Genomic DNA, 18,471 nt, shown 5'->3' on the forward strand with positions numbered 1-18,471 from the left:
GTCGGCTGTGATTATTCAACACCGACGCTTGTCATTATCTTAATGATTGTTTCCCCTTTCGTTTTAGAGAACGAACAGACAAAAATTCATTTCAACATTCTCGACAATAAAAAATAAACAAAAGAAAAGCAGCAACAACAAAAACAAAAAATAAAACAAACAAAAATGTTCAAATACAAAGAAAAAACGAATAATCAAATACAAATAAAAAAACGAATAATCAAATACAAATAAAAAAACGAATAATCAAATATAAATAAAAAAAAACATAAGTAGAGGAATAATTTGTACATTTGAGGATGGAAGAATTGTCAGTATTATTTAGAATTTTTCGAAATGCTTTTGTATATCTCGGTTAGATAAACTCCCCCCCACAGAGAACAAAGGTACAGAAAACAAGTCCACTTCGGTGAGACATTCTGGGCACAAAAAATAGCCGAGAACCACTCGTCGGAATTTCTCACTAAATAATCGACAATAAACCAACACACTCCCAAAAAGAAGAGGTAAGCCCTGAAAGGGTTATAGTTTTACATTTCAATGTGTGTATTAAGAATTATACACCGGTATCGCCGTTCTGGACTCAGGTGCCATTTATCTAAAGAAAAAAAAAATTCCAACGCAGATGTTTATAAGAAAGGCTCGTTATATTAAAAAAAATATGAGACAGTCACAAGAAATATTAGATCGACATGGACCAATGAGAGAGAAACACACACACACACACACACACACACACACACACACATACACACACACACCGTATATTTCGGTGTATAAGGCTACCGTCAGATAAGACGAAGTACACAATTGGAGCAAAGTTTAATAAATTTTTCATATATTGGTTGTATAAGACGACTGATATCACGAAACCATGTTTGTTTAGCCTAGGTTAGAGATTGCAACACCCAGTATCTTATCAAATATTGGTTTTTAAAGATGATTTTTTGATTTTAAGGATCGTCTTATACGGCATATCTCTACTTACAAAAGTAATTTGTGTGTGTATCTGTCTGTGTCTGTATGTACGCGTGTAAGTTCCTTCTCGATAGACTCCAAAACTGCTGGGGCGATGTAAAAAATATTCACACAAATGTGCCTTATATGTCTGGGAGTTATCTACGATAAGTTTTGTATCGGAATGCCTCCGATAAATATCAAAAATAGATAATCGAAAAAATTTGATTACAGTCCGAACATTGAAAATCCTTATTAAGCTTAACATTACAAGTGACTTTAATAAGTTCTGTCACGACACAAGCAAAATGACTCGGCATATAAAATCAAGAGTAATTCATTGATAGCGCATGGCCGCATTCGAAATAAATGTTTCTGTTTTAAGCACAATTGAACCATGACACGTGGCGTTTGCATTTTGAACATTAATTCATGCCATTATACAGTATAACAATACTTTGATAAAACCAATAATAGGTTCTCTAAAATGCAATATAAACTATTATATGTATTGTGGACTAATCATTAGGAAGAAGCATGTGAAGGTATTTCCCGGTGTACCGCGGTGGGTCTTTGACCAGAGCAGGCAATCTATCGATTTAATTGAGAAATAGCGATTCCTTCGATTTCAATGACTATGAAAGTATTGGAAATATAGAACATTCGTTGATGCCGGGCAATGTTTGATCTTCTTGGTAATATAAAGCTGGAGATCTGTGTGTGTCTGGTCACGAATAGGCTTCTATATGGTTGACTATTATAGATAACTGATCACATATAATGATAGAAGATGTATCGAGACACAGGAGTGGGTATGTTTGATGTGGCATAATGATAATTCATTAAAATTGTGGGGTCTGCGTACGCGCCTTGTCCACAAAGTATGGAAATAAAAAATTTTAAAATTAAAAAAAATCGTTTACAACTGTTTTTGATATAGATGTACATAATAATATTTTGATAAGTATGTTTTAACTTAAATAGGGATGGTATAATAAAATTGTGGGGTCTGCGTTCGCGCCTGGCCTCCATAGAATGGAGATAGGCACAAACTTTAATAAAGACTTTTCATATCTATTTGCGTAAGTATACTTTAATAATTATGTTTCAGTTTGAAATAATATGGTATAATAAAATTATGGGGTGTCCGTTCACCCCTGACCTCCATAGAATGGAAATATGTCACAAACTTTAACAGTTTTTTTTAAATATAGATCCACAGAATATTGTGATAAGTGTTTCAGTGTGAACAGGTATGGTATAATAAATTATGGGGTTTATCGATTTTATTTTTACTTTTATCATATTTAGCTTTGGTTTTGATACCCCCAAATCCGAAGCTATCTCTTTACAACCCTTCCTTTTCATAACGTATCATACTTTCATAAATCAGAGTTCATTTTCCGTAGGCTGTTTTTGAACCAGTCAACGACGGGTACTGTTGCTAGTATATATATATATATATATATATATATATATGTATATATATGGTATGATCACGTTTGACATACACACACACCCTAACCCCCACACATCCCCCCCACACACACACACATATATATATATATATATATATATTACCATGTGAATGAGAACAGTAGTTTGAATAATAAAAATAATCTAACCCGCAGCACAAAATCAACAAATATTGTTTACATCAAGTGACCTATGTTTTAATTGCTTTTATAAATACTTACCTAAAGTCAACAGTTCAATTCAACGACGCCAATAGAACTGACAGCGTGATTACTTTTAGTCAATAATTCAAATAATATAAGAAAATCTTTGCCAGTTTTCTTTTCCACTCAATAATTTTTGAATGTTTTTTTTTAAAAACAGAAAATATTAAAAATAAGTTTGTACATATCTTGCAGATGAAGATTTTAAGACTAACTTAGTGGAATTGAGTTATTTTATTTTTTACAGAATGAGTTATCGACTCATTGTGTGTTGTATTTGCAATAATGAATAATAAGATAATATAAAATAGAATAATAAACAGAATTACATTACTTGACACTTAACCTAAACAGAATAATGAATAATAAGATAACATAAAATAGAATAATAAACAGAATTACATTACTTGACACTTAACTTAAACAGAATAATGAATAATAAGATAACATAAAATAGAATAATAAACAGAATTACATTACTTGACACTTAACCTAAACAGAATAATGAATAATAAGATAACATAAAATAGAATAATAAACAGAATTACATTACTTGACACTTAACCTAAACAGAATAATGAATAATAAGATAATATAAAATAGAATAATAAACAGAATTACATGACTTGAAACTTAACTTAAACAGAATAATGAATAATAAGATAACATAAAATAGAATAATAAACAGAATTACATAACTTGAAACTTAACTTAAACAGAATAATGAATAATAAGATAATATAAAATAGAATAATAAACAGAATTTCATAACTTGAAATTTTCTCTTCGCAAATGCGGTTTATTTTTGTGTCGATCATAAATAAACGGGCCCCAAACTAGAAATTATAATATAGATTCTCTCCTACATAGTTTGTTTGTATTATTTAAATGTATTACTCAATGCCAATCATTACACCATATATACTGTGCTTACTGTGACGTGCTTATTTGTTCGGAAAAAGTACACTAAGAAAAAAGGAATACATTTTTCTAAAGATCGTGAATTTATTTTGCAGGTTTCAGTTAAAAGTGCTCATTGAAAGCAACTTTAAATTTATTAGATATAGCCTTAAAAATGGACAACTGTACAGTGTATTCAGACAAAAAAAAACAACCGAAAACGACATTATGTAAATGCAGTGCCTAACTACCATAAGCATATGTGTAAACATATTCATAACAGATTGATGACCATATGTTAATAATAATAATCCAGAGCATATTCAGAGATTAAATAAATATGTCATAATTTATACAGTACGTTTGAGACACTTTTGTAATGTATTATATTGTTTCATTTGATAACTGTTATTAGTAATTAATACATATAACATGCAACGAATAGATGCTTTTGTGGACCATTGATGGGTCTTGGAGTTGGACGATTTGAAAGCATCAGAATATTCAAATTATGTATGACGATTCATTAAGCCTGGATTAAAACATCGGCATATTAAGTCGTAGCTCAATGCTCGTTGAATACCGTAGAAGCCGTTGAATATGAGCTGAAGAATTTCAATGTAGTTATGGGAGAAGTGTGCTAGCAGGATGGAACATAGAAGGCATTCTTACTATCCTATCAATGAAATTTCTCGAGAAACTGAAAGATCAAGACAAGTCATGACCAAATAAATGAGCGTCGAAGTCGCGACCATGAATAAAGTATAAATAAGTATTTTCGCTACTTCCTATATAAGAGTCACAAGCGCCAGTTTTACACCATTCATTTAACGTATAATGTCGATAAGGGACACATGCGTGATGAAAATCTCACCAATTAGTCCGGCAGAAACTGGGCCATTTCGGTGGCCTTCTGTAATATAAATCTCACCTGTCTGTTAGTGTGTGTATGTACATGTATGTATGTTTGTATGTCTCGCTAAAACTTTCGTCAGCCACATCAGACCGAGTCAAAACCGGCACCAACTGAAAAACCGATTCCTCGGACACCTAATATCTGAAAATTAGAAAAATAGATTAATTCTGTAGTGGTCAACTGGACCATTTCTCGCACATTTTTTGCGCCGAGATTTTTGCAAGTCACGTACACCTTGCAAACTTAATGCATGTTTAAATAACGTTATTTTATAGTGTTATGACATTAAAAGACGTCGAGACCATGGCAGCTAACATGTTAGCTTTTTCCCTCTTTCGCGTTTCAGTTTCGAGCCTTCATACTTCGGTTATTTTTTTTTGTGGTCGCACGGGTACTCGCTGCTATTTGGATTGAACGAAAGTTGTTTTCATTTACTTGTTTTTTAGAGGAGGAGTTCCAGCGCACGGCCTACCGAAACTTCTTCCGTTCTTTTCTGGGGATTGCTCAATATCCTAAGCATAGTACCTCTGTCCATGTCCACTCGGCAACGCTAGGTTTTATATATATCTGAATCATTCGTCATGGAGAGTTTTGAGAGATTCACTTTTCCAAGCATTGCCACCTTTCTTTGGGTGGAGTAAGTTTATTGCTTCCTGCATGAAGCACACCGACGGAGGAATGCCGACGAGACTGCTCGTTCGCTTTTTATTAGACAAGAATGTCCCTTCCTCATGGTCGCTAATTTTATTCTCTCCATCCATCGATGTTGTCTCACATCTTCCTGCGGCGAGAAAGAAAGTAAATATCGCCAATGTTCATGAAAACAATCCCATGAAAGTCAAACAAATTCTCAACAAGGTCAAATATCCAGTTGAACCGAGGATGCAATGCTTCTTTTCATAACGTGCAGACTTGCAGGTGGCTAGATTACAATCTTCACGAATATTCCGTTCGCCATGAAGACCAAGTTCTCTCAGTTCATGTTGTCACATGTCTTTGAAACAGTCTCAAACTTACTTCAGATGAAATTTATGTCTACCGTTGTTAAGCGCTGGGTGGTGACCACATGACCACGCGTGTTGCACCTGGTTCGGAGAAAACACAAAAGTGGTTTCTTAGACTTTTCACAACTTCAGCACTTCTAATATCTTTTTATTTAACTCGCTTGATTATTATCCGATGAAGTATTGAGTTCGGACGTAGTTGAAAATAAAAAAAAACACACACTAACCGTACTGCTTGCAAAATCAATGATGCGCTAGTTGCGAAGATCCCATTCGTGTTCAGTGATCTCTTTAATTACAACACGTGCTTCAGATTCAAGTTCGCCTAAACGCTCAAATCGGTAAACGATCCTCTGATAAATGCAATTTGAATTTTGAAATACACTAAGTATTCAGCAAGATATAACATTTTTTCATTAAATTCCCAATAAGTGGCCAATTGATCTCAAACATTATATTAAATTAAAGCTGAGTTAATCAGCCCTTTTTGCCGAATTTCTTTCTTCATATATATTTACTGAAAAGTCACTAAGAGTTAATATAGATAGATATATGAAGTTGTCGGTTTTTGTCAAACGTAGGGTTACCAGGATGTCTACGAAAACAACATGTCACACATCCCGAAAAAAAACTCAGAAGTGACTGTCTGACAAATTTAGTCTATCATTTTCACAGAAATTCTATCAAAGGCATGATTTTGAGAGGTCAGGTTTTAGGGAAACATTTTAGGAAAACAGTTTTAGGGGATACATGAGTTTGAGATAGTAGGAGAAACGTAATAAACACAAAATAATGAGTAAAAAAGCACAAGTTCAAGTTATATATATATACATATATATATACATATATATATTTATATAAATAAATATATATATATATATATGACTACTTGATTTCATCACATAATATACGAAAATGCATATAAATATATATATATATATACATATATATATATTTATATGCATATATATATATTTATATGCATATACATATATATATATATATATTTATATGCATATATATATGACTACTTGATTTCATCACATAAATTAATATACGAAAGTATAAATTTATGCGTAAGCTTTAAGTATTTACTTCAAAATTGCCCAATAAGAAGGTAGAGCTAGGTAGTAAGTTATAAAATATATATGGCTATTAAGCTACTCAGAGTATTCCGCGTTTCATTCATGCTAGGATTCATCAGGCTTATGAGAGGAGTTGTGGTGGTCTCGCGTTTTTATATACGCACATTCTATTGAGTTTTTAGTTAGTCAATCAGCTTTCTAGTTTCCACCGATCCCTTCTAATAAGCAGGTACTTACAGGACAAAGGCCCAGTAGACCGCCGGTTTACCCCTTCCTTTGTGTGTGTTATTTTAGCGGGTAGCGTAGATATCTAGTGTTCTGACCTATTTTAAACCTAGGTTAAATGTGTGTTTTTTTTTTGTTTTTTTTATGTTTTTTTAAATTTATTTTATGTTATATATATATATATATATATATATATATATATATATATATATATATATATATATATATATATATATATATATATATATATATATATATATATATATATATATATATATATATATATATATATATATATATATATATATATATATATATATATATATATATATATACGGCATAATCACGTTGACACACCGGTTCTCGTCAGATCACCGAAGTTAAGCAACGTTGAGCCTGGCTAGTACCAGATGGGTGACTATATGGGAATTCTAGGCGCTGTATGTGCTTTCCGCTTATCTCGGCATTGTTTCCAGTTGTCCTGAACCTCCACTTGCCACTGGTATTCAACAATGTCGAATCAGGAGAGGTGTGGTTGGAGATTGCGCAACTCTTGCCACAAAAATTTCCCGCTCAGGCACCCTTACTGTGGGTATCCATAGTCTATCAAGACTGAAGGAAGCCTTTAATATATATATATATATATATATATATATATATATATATATATATATATATGTGTGTGTGTGTATGTGTGTGTGTGTGATAATTTATGTATATTGTATTTATTTATTTTATATTGTTATTGTTAATTTTAAAATTATTTTGTATCACTATCCTAGAGTTAAGTTCATCCTGTGAACACAGTTGTTCGTTTTTTCTCTCCTACATTTTAATAGATTTTGGGGTTCTTTAAAGTATAGGATACAATAAAAGTGGACACTATGAGAAAAATAAACCCAACAAAAAGGACACATATGTAACTAGTAGAAATAATAATAATAATAATAATAATAATAATAATAGACCAACTCCAGACAACAACAACAACCATACTAGAAATAAAAATAAAAATACTAATAATGAACAAGATAAATGCAACTTCAGATCTCGCACACTTTACCCACATCTAATGTCTTACCAAAAGCATAGTTCACCAGGCCACAATATTTGCGAAAGAAAACCCAAATAACAAGAAATATTACGTAGGTATGACTTCCTTAGATTTCAAAACCCGATATTATGACCAAAAAGTACATTAAAAAATTAAAAAAAACACTGAATGAAACAACTCTAGCAAACAAATACTGGGAACTCAAAGAAAGCGGATGTTCGCCGGTAGTCGAATGGAAAATAGTAAGACAAGCAAACACATGTAGAGACCTAGACGATCCATGTAGATTATACTTTCATGAAGAATTTTCTATCCTATACTTTAACGAACCCCAACATCTATTAAGCTGTAGGAGAGAAATAGCGAACAACTGTGTTCACAGGATAAACTTTACTCTAGGATAGCAATCTATATATCTATAAAAGTAAAAGTGTCTGTCTTTGTGTGTGTCTGTCTGTGTAAATTTCCTTACACAATAACTCTGTCAATTTTAAGTCTACAGACTTGAAATTTGATATACAGGGTACTGAGGTTTGGGAAAATCTTAGTAATCTGTTTTCGGCAAAAAAATGTGCTATTAAGGGGTCTAAGTTCAACGATTTCACCTTTGAGAGCTCTACCAAACTCTTCCGACAATTTTGGGTATAAACAATTGACATTTTGGATATAGGTTCATTGGACATGGATCTAACTTAATAACTTGATTTGAGCCCAAAACAATAAATCTTAAGATGCTCTAATAGGGATCAAAGTTAAAAAAATTAACATCGGCGGACTCTACCAAATTACTCAGACAATTTCTGGTCTAAACTAAATTTTACATACGGGTATTCAGAGATAGGGCAAGCTTTTTAATCGGTTTGAGTCGAAAATTTGAGTTACCAATATATAAATGTATGTATGCATGCTTGCATGCCTGCCTAAAACTTTGGACAGAGGCGACGGATTTTCACAAGACAAGTATCGTTTTGAAGCTCGTCCCTTAAAACGACAATTATCGAATAATTGGCAAAAGAACATTAATTTCTTTACCCTCAACTAGACACTTTTCAACAGGGACGGGTCGCTTTTTTCACCGATATTTTCTAAAGTCATCTCCCCTTTTCAATTATCTATCCTTAATTTAAACCTACGTCACTTCCGGTTTGGCGGTGGGCGTAACAGCAAAGACGTCACATTTTTTCCCGTTATTTTCGTTCTTCGCGGTACGGGTTCAAGACTGCCTTCCTACTACCACTTTTTTTTTTGCCCAACGCACACCTCCAAATACCCGTGCAACGCCGGGCACCCATGCTAGTATATATTAAAACTAACATAAAATAAAAAAAACCCAAAAAGCACATTTAACCTAGTTTTAAAATAGGTCAGAACACTAGATATCTACGTTCCCCGCTAAAATAGCACACACACAAAGGAAGGGGTGAACCGGAGGTCAACTAGGCCTTTGTCCTGTAAATGCCTGCTTATTGGCTGATAATAGAGGGTGCGATGGAAATTAGAAAGCTGATTGACTAACTAAAAACTCAATAGAATGTGCGTATATAAAAACGCGAGACAACCACAACTCCTCGCATAAGCCTGATGAATCCTAGCGTGGATGAAACGCGGAATATTCTGTGCAGCTTAAATTGCCATGTATATTTTATAACTTACTATATATATATATATATATATATATATATATATATATATATATATATATATATATACTTAAATTGTAGGTTTCCAAGAATAAGAAAACTAAATGTCAGCGGTTCTGTATTTTTAAAATGAAGATTGATTATTCAAATTATTTGGATTCTTCGAACTACTGTTCTCACATTGAAGTTCTTAAAATTTGTACTAGAATTGTCCGCAAGGACCCCTCCCCTGGTCTAGTGGATAGAGTACTTATTGAAGTTTTCTTATAAAAGGTACATTATTTGCGTGCGACAGTGTGAAAAGTTAACGCATTATTACAAGACATTAGAAGCATCGGTAACTGTAATATAGATGTTAGTTCTACTTGAACCACATTAATCTATTTGAGGAACAATCCGTTTTTATTGGCTCAAGGTAAATAATAATAATAATAATAAAAAAAGACATTTGACAATTTTACAGAGAAGCCTGTGATTGGTTAAGTTCATTTGTTTTAAGGTAGGTGTATGCACGGATCCATATGCGTGAAACTGATTTTGAGAACTATAATTTTGTGCATTAAGGAGTAAATTTTGCCGCCTCAGAACTTACACGACTGCACCAGGACAAACACCCCACGCATCTAAGTGCGACTATTATTGTGTCATGTAGTGTCAGGTCGCGATCAGAGAAGTTCCGACATCGACAAAACTGGGTTATTTCGATAGCTTTTTATTTGGCGAGCTAAAGCATCGTTCTGGGTGGGTAGTGCTAGCAGATCCGGCCTTGCCTCTTGTCTTTTGCGTGAAGTATAGTACTTGCTACCTAAGACGCCCTGACCGAGGAATGCCGATAGGGATGCCATGGCAGCTTTAAAAGATCAGAGTGCTCCCTCTTTATGAGCTTCGGTTGACTTTCTCAACCATATTGACCCTGTGTCATATCTTCCTGCGGCGAGAAGGAAGGATATACACCAATTTGTGCCATTCATTTGCGTTCCGTCACAATGGTAGGTACATACTAGTTGCGACTTTGATCATGACAATTCCAGAAGAACTAAGCCATTTCAGTGGCCTTTAATCTGTCTGGCTGAGGTATTCCTTTTGAGTAGTTCTAGAAGGTCCACATTCCCAGGACTTGCGTCCTCTCTTTGGGGTGGAATAAGTTTATTACGTACTGATTGAGCCACTTTGACTAAAGGATACCGACATGTTTACGCAGGCAATTTTTTAATAGATCAGAGTACTCCTCCTTTAGAGGAGCTTGCTTGATTCTCCCACGGCCTTATGTCATATTTTCCTGTGTTTAGAAGGAAATAAATGCCGATATTGAGAGTAGTTATGCCCCTAGAACCATGACGCGTACTTCTGTAGATATGCTTTTGTTAATGCACATTTTTATGGTTCATTACGCTTAACTTTAAAATAGTATTTTCTTTAGTCTCTCACCCTTCTGATTAAAAAGAAGTATTAAATTTAATCTATCTAGCATCAGTTCGAAATAACGTTTTCGTCAAAAAACGTGCGTATTGAATGGATGCAGCTTGTCTGCCTACTGAAAATCTTATACAGAAAAAAGAAAAGAAAAAGAAAAGATAATTGACGTAGATAAGCGTACCACAATTAAATTTTTATGAAAATCAAACGAGGCAGAAAAGTGCAGGATATTAAAAACCGCTTCGATTTGTTGTCTATAAATTTTTCGTCTTAACGTCGTCGCGGTTAAATTTCTTTTTTTTTTCAAACTAATTTCCTTTGCCACATGAAGCGAGAACAGAAAAAAAAAATCATATTTGATTTTTACCGAGTCATCGAACTGCGAGGAATCAAGATACACAGATTTGAGAAATATGAATTCTTTTATAGGATTCACCATCGCTAACAGAAGATGATGGATTGATTCTGATGAATGTGAGGTAGTGGTAAGTAAGGAATTTAAGAGGTTGCTATATGATATGTGCGGGTGCACGCACGCGCGTGTAAAAATATTATGGTTATTGGAAATGGTGATGATGATCATGCATTTATTTGATGAAGCCAAAGAAAAGGAACTGATATATGAATAGGAATAGCGAAATACATTCACAGATAGATCGAAATATAAACATATATTAATTGAATATATATATATATATATATATATATATATATATATATATGAGCAAACAGTTAATAAAATATGTTAAAAAACACTTTGAAATAAGTTAAAAACATATTTAATCTGAAAAGGAAAAACTAGATAAATGGATAGTCCTTAATCTGCGGAGTTTCGAAGAAATACTCTCCTTCTCATCAGAGGGTAGGAATTAGCAAAATGCGGGATTGGATTTTGCATGCAGAAGTATTTTATGAAACAACAAGTAAGTCAAAGATCTTACTTGAAAACAAAAAAAAGTGAAGCAGAGGGAATATGGTGAAGAAAAAGGTGATTGCACACAATTAGATAGTCTGGTGGAAGATAAAAAATCCAGTGACGGTAAAATCCAAATGTAAAATTTCAAAAAAGTTAAAAGAATTTCCATTTGTACAAGTAAAATCCAAGGAGATCCCGTAAATGGAAGAAGATGGTCCATAATAATCCAAAGGCAGAAATCCATGGAATAATTCACAAAAATTTGTACAAGGGGAAAAAAGAAAAGATTTCAATAATATTAATAAAAGAAAAATAAGATGTGCTTTTCACTCTACTTCCGAGACATAAATATAAATAAGAAAGATCTGGGAAGAGAAAGAAGAGAAAAAAATGATGATAAAGTTAAATATAAAATATAAAATAAATGGAAACAAAAGTCAAAATGACCCAAATGTTAAAGGCGCGAAAAAATATATAGGGCAAAATAATATAGGTCAACTGAAATGTACAAGTCATCACTTAAAAAATGTCAGCAAGAGTTGTTAAACGACACTAAAAATAAAATAAAAATAAATAAATAAATAAGTAATAAATATATAGAAAATAAAGAATAAATAAATAAATACAAAAATAAAATATATTATAATAAAAATAAAATATTTTATTAACTGTTTGCTCATATTATAAGCTCTATTTCCTATTTGGTTTTATCGAGCTTTTTTATCCAACTGAGATAATTTTATAAATATTAATTCTTTAATATTTATAATTTACTTTAATTTTACCATCTTGGATCATTTTGGTAAATTCAATTGTAATTTTCATTGTATATATATATATATATATATATATATATATATATATATATATATATATATATATATATAAAGTGTATTAATATATATATTAATCAACTAAATTAATATCCAAACTGAGTTCAATATTAACTGAGTTAATATATATATATATATATATATATATATATATATATGAACTGAAATGATAACAATATATTTGTGTGTGTGCGTGTGTTTATTAACCGAATTAGTATCAACTAAATTAAAATATGTATATTTTATCGAAATTATTATCTCCATACTAGTTGCGAATACCCGATGTTGCCCAGGATCTTCAATTTTAGCCCGCCCCTTTAAAAATTTTTCTGAAGACGTCATCGTATATAACTCGCATATATGGTGCTATCATATACGAAGACTTAATCTTTATATATGTGTGTGTGTGTGTATGCGTGATATCATTTTTTATGATATCGTAGATGACGAATGTGAAAAACTATTGATATCATGTGTGACATAATCTTCTATGACGTCATATGTGAACAAACAAATAATACAACAGACAGACAGAGCTTTATTATAATAAATGTATTAATTGAATTAGTATATATATATATATATATATATATATATATATATATATATATATATATATATATATATATATATATATATATATTAATATCTATAAAAGTAAAAGTGTCTGTCTATCTGTTTGTCTGTCTGTCAGTGTGTTTGTCTGTGTATATTTCCCTGCACAATAACTCTGTCTTGATTTGAGCCCGAAACAATAAATGTTAAGGGGTCATAATAGGGGTCAAAGTTTAAAAAAATTTGACCTCTGCAGTTTCTACCAAATTACTCAGACAATTTCTTGTCTAAACATTTGAAGTTTTACATAAAGGATATTCAGAGATAGGGTAAGCTTTTTAATCGGTTTGGGTCGAAATTTTGAGCTACCAATATATAAATGTATGTATGTTTGCATGTCTGCCTAAAACTTTCGACAGAGGCGACGAATTTTTACAAGATCAATATCGTTTTGAAGCTCGTCCCTTTAGACGTCAAATACCGAAAAATTGGCTAAAAACATTAATTTCTTTACCCTCAACTGGGCACTTTTCTACAGGGAGGGGTCGCTTTTTTCGCTGATATTTTCGAAAGTCATCCCCTCTTTTCAATTGTCTATACTTAATTTAAACCTACGTTACTTCCGGTTTGGCGGTGGGCGTAATAGCAAAGACGTCACGTTTTTTTTCAGTTCTTTTCGTTTTCCGCGGTACGGGTTCGAGCCTGCCTTCCTACAACCACTTTTTTTTGCTCAACATGTCCTTTATGTAAAATTTCAAATGTTTACGCCATAAATTGACTTTAGTAATTTGGTAACGACCGCAGAGGTAAATTTTTTTTAAACTTTGACCCCTATTATGACCCCTTAACATTTATTTTTTGGGCTAAAATGAAGTTATTAATTAGATATATGTCCAATGTACCTATATCTAAAATTTCAAGTGTTTAGACCCAAAACTGGCGGCGGAATTTGGCAGAGTTCTCAATAGTTAAATCGTTTAACTTTGACCCCTTAAGAGCCAAATTTCTGACCAAAAACCGATTACAAAGATTTTTCCAAATCTCACTACCCTGTCTATCAAATTTCGAGTCTGTAAACTGAAAGTTGACAGAGTTATTGTGTAGGTAAATGTACACAAACAGACAGACAGATACTTTCACTTTTATAGATAGATAGATAGATAGATATATGTACATATATGCACTCATATATATGTGAATATATTAAGAGATGTCTGTGTATCATTTTGCATACATATACACTTGGGCTTATTGTCTTTAGTCGAAGTCTACAATAAAATAAAATAGTGCGTCCTCGTATAAATTAATTTCTCAACTTAAAGACATTTCTTTTTTTATTTAATTATTGGAATTCTTGAAAATAACTTGAATCATTGGAAAAAAACAAAACTTCGATTTATAAGACCAAAAAATCCACCCTTGATCGCCTTTCGGGGCCCGTGACACAGTGGATAGAGACGTTGAATCTCAATAGTTCTAGGTGAGCATTGTTTGAAGATAGCGGTTTCAATCCTACCCAAAGTCGGCCAAAGGATTAGTGGTAAGACGACAACAACCAGAGAAGGCAGTAATTACTGAAGATACAGTAAAAAGATTCAGCATTCCTATCCTGTCGCAGTTAATAACCGGATGAAGGCCAAGGGAATAGTTAGCCGAAACGTCGTGAAACAAAAACTATGAAGATGAGAATAATAGTCCGCAAATAAATTAAAAAAAAAAAAGCAATTTTTTCTTATTTCATTCGAATAAATACTATATACGTTTCCCACAATATAAATTTTGTAACAAAATTTTGAGTCAAGGACTGTTAGTAAAATTGCACTACTATTTTACTTATTCCAGTTTCATAAAGTATCGATTCACCTTTCAACGCGGGACTTTCAATGAAACCAGACGTTAGCCTTTTACATTCTAACTCCATTGCCCCATTCTCTTTTCATCTATTGCGACGTATGCCTAGACACCGTCGCTTTCTCCAGACATCAGTAACCAGACTGGTCCCCATCACTACAATATCCGTTATTTTCTACGGATCTGTTAAGCGCTTAATTTCTGCCTTTATATACACAATACATATTTGAAACTTTTTTGCAGGTGTTTATCACACATATTCAATTGGATATCAAACGGTAACGGATACGGAAAAAAAGAAAACGGTACAACCAAAGCCATCATTTTTATTTTAGAAGGTATATATCAAAATATAATATCTCAATCAATATTAATATCAATGTTTTTTTTTTACATGGAAGATAATCGCTTATCAAGACTTAGAGGTTACGCGAGGAAAAAAGTTAATAAGCGAACACCGAGATAATCGATAGTTGTGGAAATTGGATAGCAATAGATTATTTACGAGAATGGCTCAACAAAGACTTGCGTCGGACTTAAAGGCGACCATGTTATAGTCAGCTGAGAAGTGTTCCATAGATCGGCAGCTCTAAGAAACAAGATTTGCTCATCAAATTATTGTTTCATTTTAGTAGATAGACAGTAAAGGAAATTGTTAGCAGTGGTTGTAGCTAGACAAGTTTAGCCATTAATGTTTTACAGTAGGAGGCCAGAGATTGAAGCTCAGTCAAGCACTTGACACGAAAATGACGATCGCAGAGATAGACTAGCTACATCTCTTCTTTGAGAAAGAGATATTAGAGAGGGGAAAAGGACATCCCCACTAGATTTTGAAACAATTTTTTTCCTGTCAAGTTAAGAAAGGTTACTCTAAGCAACCCCTCATTTAATGCAGCAACAGCACTTCAGGACATATTTTGTTATTATACAAATAGACGACTAAGTCGAGAGTAAGATACATTCTGGAGATGTAGAATGATGTAAATCTTCCGGCATTGCTTATTGCAATCACAACTCTACAAAATTATGTATAAAGATTCTTGTTCAATTTTCGTTCTTTTTATGTATATATATATATATATATATATATATATATATATATATATATATATATATATATATATATACAAAGCCCAAGTATTAAAAACCTGAAAAAATGCTCAATATTATTGTAGAGCAAAAAAAATATTTTATTACCGTTTTTTATCTGCTTAGTTACACACGTTTCCACAATCAGAATCGAGTTAACGTTTCGATAATTTTTTTATAATATATATATATATATATATATATATATATATATATATATATATATATATATATATATATATATAGTAATTTATAAAATATATATGGCGATTAAGCTACACTGAATATTCGGCGTTTCATCCACTCTAGGATTCGTTAGGCTTATGCGCGAATTCTGTGGTTGTTTCTCCTTTTATATGGTCCTCTTCTGTTGAGGATTTTAGTTAGCCAATTAGCTTTCTAGTATCCACCGCGCCCCTTCCTATCAGCCAATGGGCATGCATTTTATCGAACAAAGGATCTGTTTTAGAACTAGGTTAGTGGTTTAAGGCAGACCTTTTCCTTTTTCTTTTATAAATATACATATGTGCACATACATATATGTACATATATATACATATATATATATATACATACATATATGTGATCGTTAATGTCTATTCATGTTTATTTAATTTATTTATTTGTTTATTTTCTATTGTTTTTGTTAGTTTTAAAGCTATTTTGTATCTCTATCCTAGAATAAGTTTTATTTTGTGAACACAGTTATTTGCTATTTCTCTTCCACAGTTTAATACATTTTGGGGTTCTTTAAAGTACAGGATAGCAAATTTTTCATGAAGGCATAATTTACATGGGTCGTCTAAATGCCTACATGTGGTAGCTTGTTTTATTATTTTCCGCTTTCTTTGAGTTCCCAGTATTTATTCGCTAGTGTTGTTTTTATACGGTGTTTTTTATTGTTGAATGTACTTTTGTGGTCATAGTATCTGGTTTTAAAATCTAAGGAAGTCATGCCTACGTAATATTTCTTGTTATTCGGGGTTTCTTTCGCAAATGTTGTTGCCTTATAAACTACGCTTTTTGTTAGACATTTATTTTGAACTGGGCAAAGTGTGCGGTGTCCACAGTTGCATTTATCTTGTTCGTTATTAGTATTTTTATTTATGGTATGGTTGTTCTTGTCCGGGGTTGGTTTGTTATTATTATTATTATTATTATTATTATTATTATTATTATTATTATTATTATTATTATTATTATTATTATTTTTGTCATGGTGTCTACATTTTTATTGTTTATTTTGTTGTTGTTTACATTGTTTTTATTTAGTATTTTGTTATTATGTGCTTTAATTATCATCTCTAAATTTTTGCAACAACTGTAGGATAACTTTAAGGTATTTTTATTGAAGATTTTGTGTAAGGGGTTGGTTGCGGGAAAGTGTTTTTCAATAAGATCTAGAAATTTCTTGCTAAGTTTTGTTTTTAACATTTGATTGTATGGGGCGGTATACCAAATCATAGTTCTTTTTCTTCTATTTTTAATTTTATTATAGTTGTTGGTGTTTTGTTGCTTATATTTGATATCGATATTTTTGTATCCACTCTTTTTTAGGGCTGTTTCGTAGATATTGGTTGACCTGTTAAATGCGTTTTCATCGCTTGAGTTATTACTGAGTCTACTTACGATCGAGTTAGGAATGTGTTTTATAATTAATGGTGGATGATTGGACTTGGGGTTTAGGTAAATTGGAGTAGCGTTATCTTTTAGGTATGGTTCATATGTGTTTTTATCTAAGTTTAACGTGACGTCCAGGAAGTTTGTTATTTTTATGTTAGCTGATACGTCTGCTTTTAGGCCTAATTTTTTCATTTCATTGTGTATGATTTTCTTAAAGTTTTCTCCCTTGATCTTGTTGGAGTTTTTTTTTATTATAACTAGTCCGTCATCTCTATATAGGCCGATATCCGTAGTATCGAATATGCTTGTGAGGGTATATAGAATGAATAGTCCCACAAGATCTGATGCCTCTGCAATCTCTGGCACCCATCGCCAAATCAAACGAATTTTTCATTTTAGTTTTTATCCATTGGTTATTGTTATTTATTAGAACTGATTTTCTACATTTTTTAATAATGTTGATTTCTTCCGAGGATATATCAGTGTATGCCTCGGACAATTCTAGGGCAATAGATTAACTGATGGATATAATAATTAAGTGATTGATTTTGTGCTACGAAACAGATACTGTCAATGATTGTAAATGTCAACTGAATAAAAAATAAATTGTAAGATGGTCAATATCATGAACTTTGGAATATAGACTTTTGTCATTTATTATATATATATATATATCTTATTTATAATATACAGAATTTTAAACAGAAAACGGAAAAACCCCTGAAGAA

At 32.0% G+C, this 18,471-nt stretch overlaps 1 protein-coding gene and 1 pseudogene across 1 annotated transcript in view; one reads left to right on the forward strand and one right to left on the reverse strand.

Annotated features, from left to right (window-relative positions):
- LOC145291477 (parathyroid hormone/parathyroid hormone-related peptide receptor-like) overlaps positions 1 to 18,471 on the reverse strand; it is a 1,157,133-nt gene that overhangs the window by 283,623 nt on the left and 855,039 nt on the right. The gene's annotated exons all lie outside the window — the stretch shown is intronic.
- LOC145291641 (5S ribosomal RNA) lies at positions 7,097 to 7,213 on the forward strand (annotated as a pseudogene).

This window comes from Euprymna scolopes, chromosome 12, assembly GCF_053919585.1.
Source record: "Euprymna scolopes isolate OS-2025 chromosome 12, ASM5391958v1, whole genome shotgun sequence".
NCBI lineage: Eukaryota > Metazoa > Mollusca > Cephalopoda > Sepiida > Sepiolidae > Euprymna > Euprymna scolopes.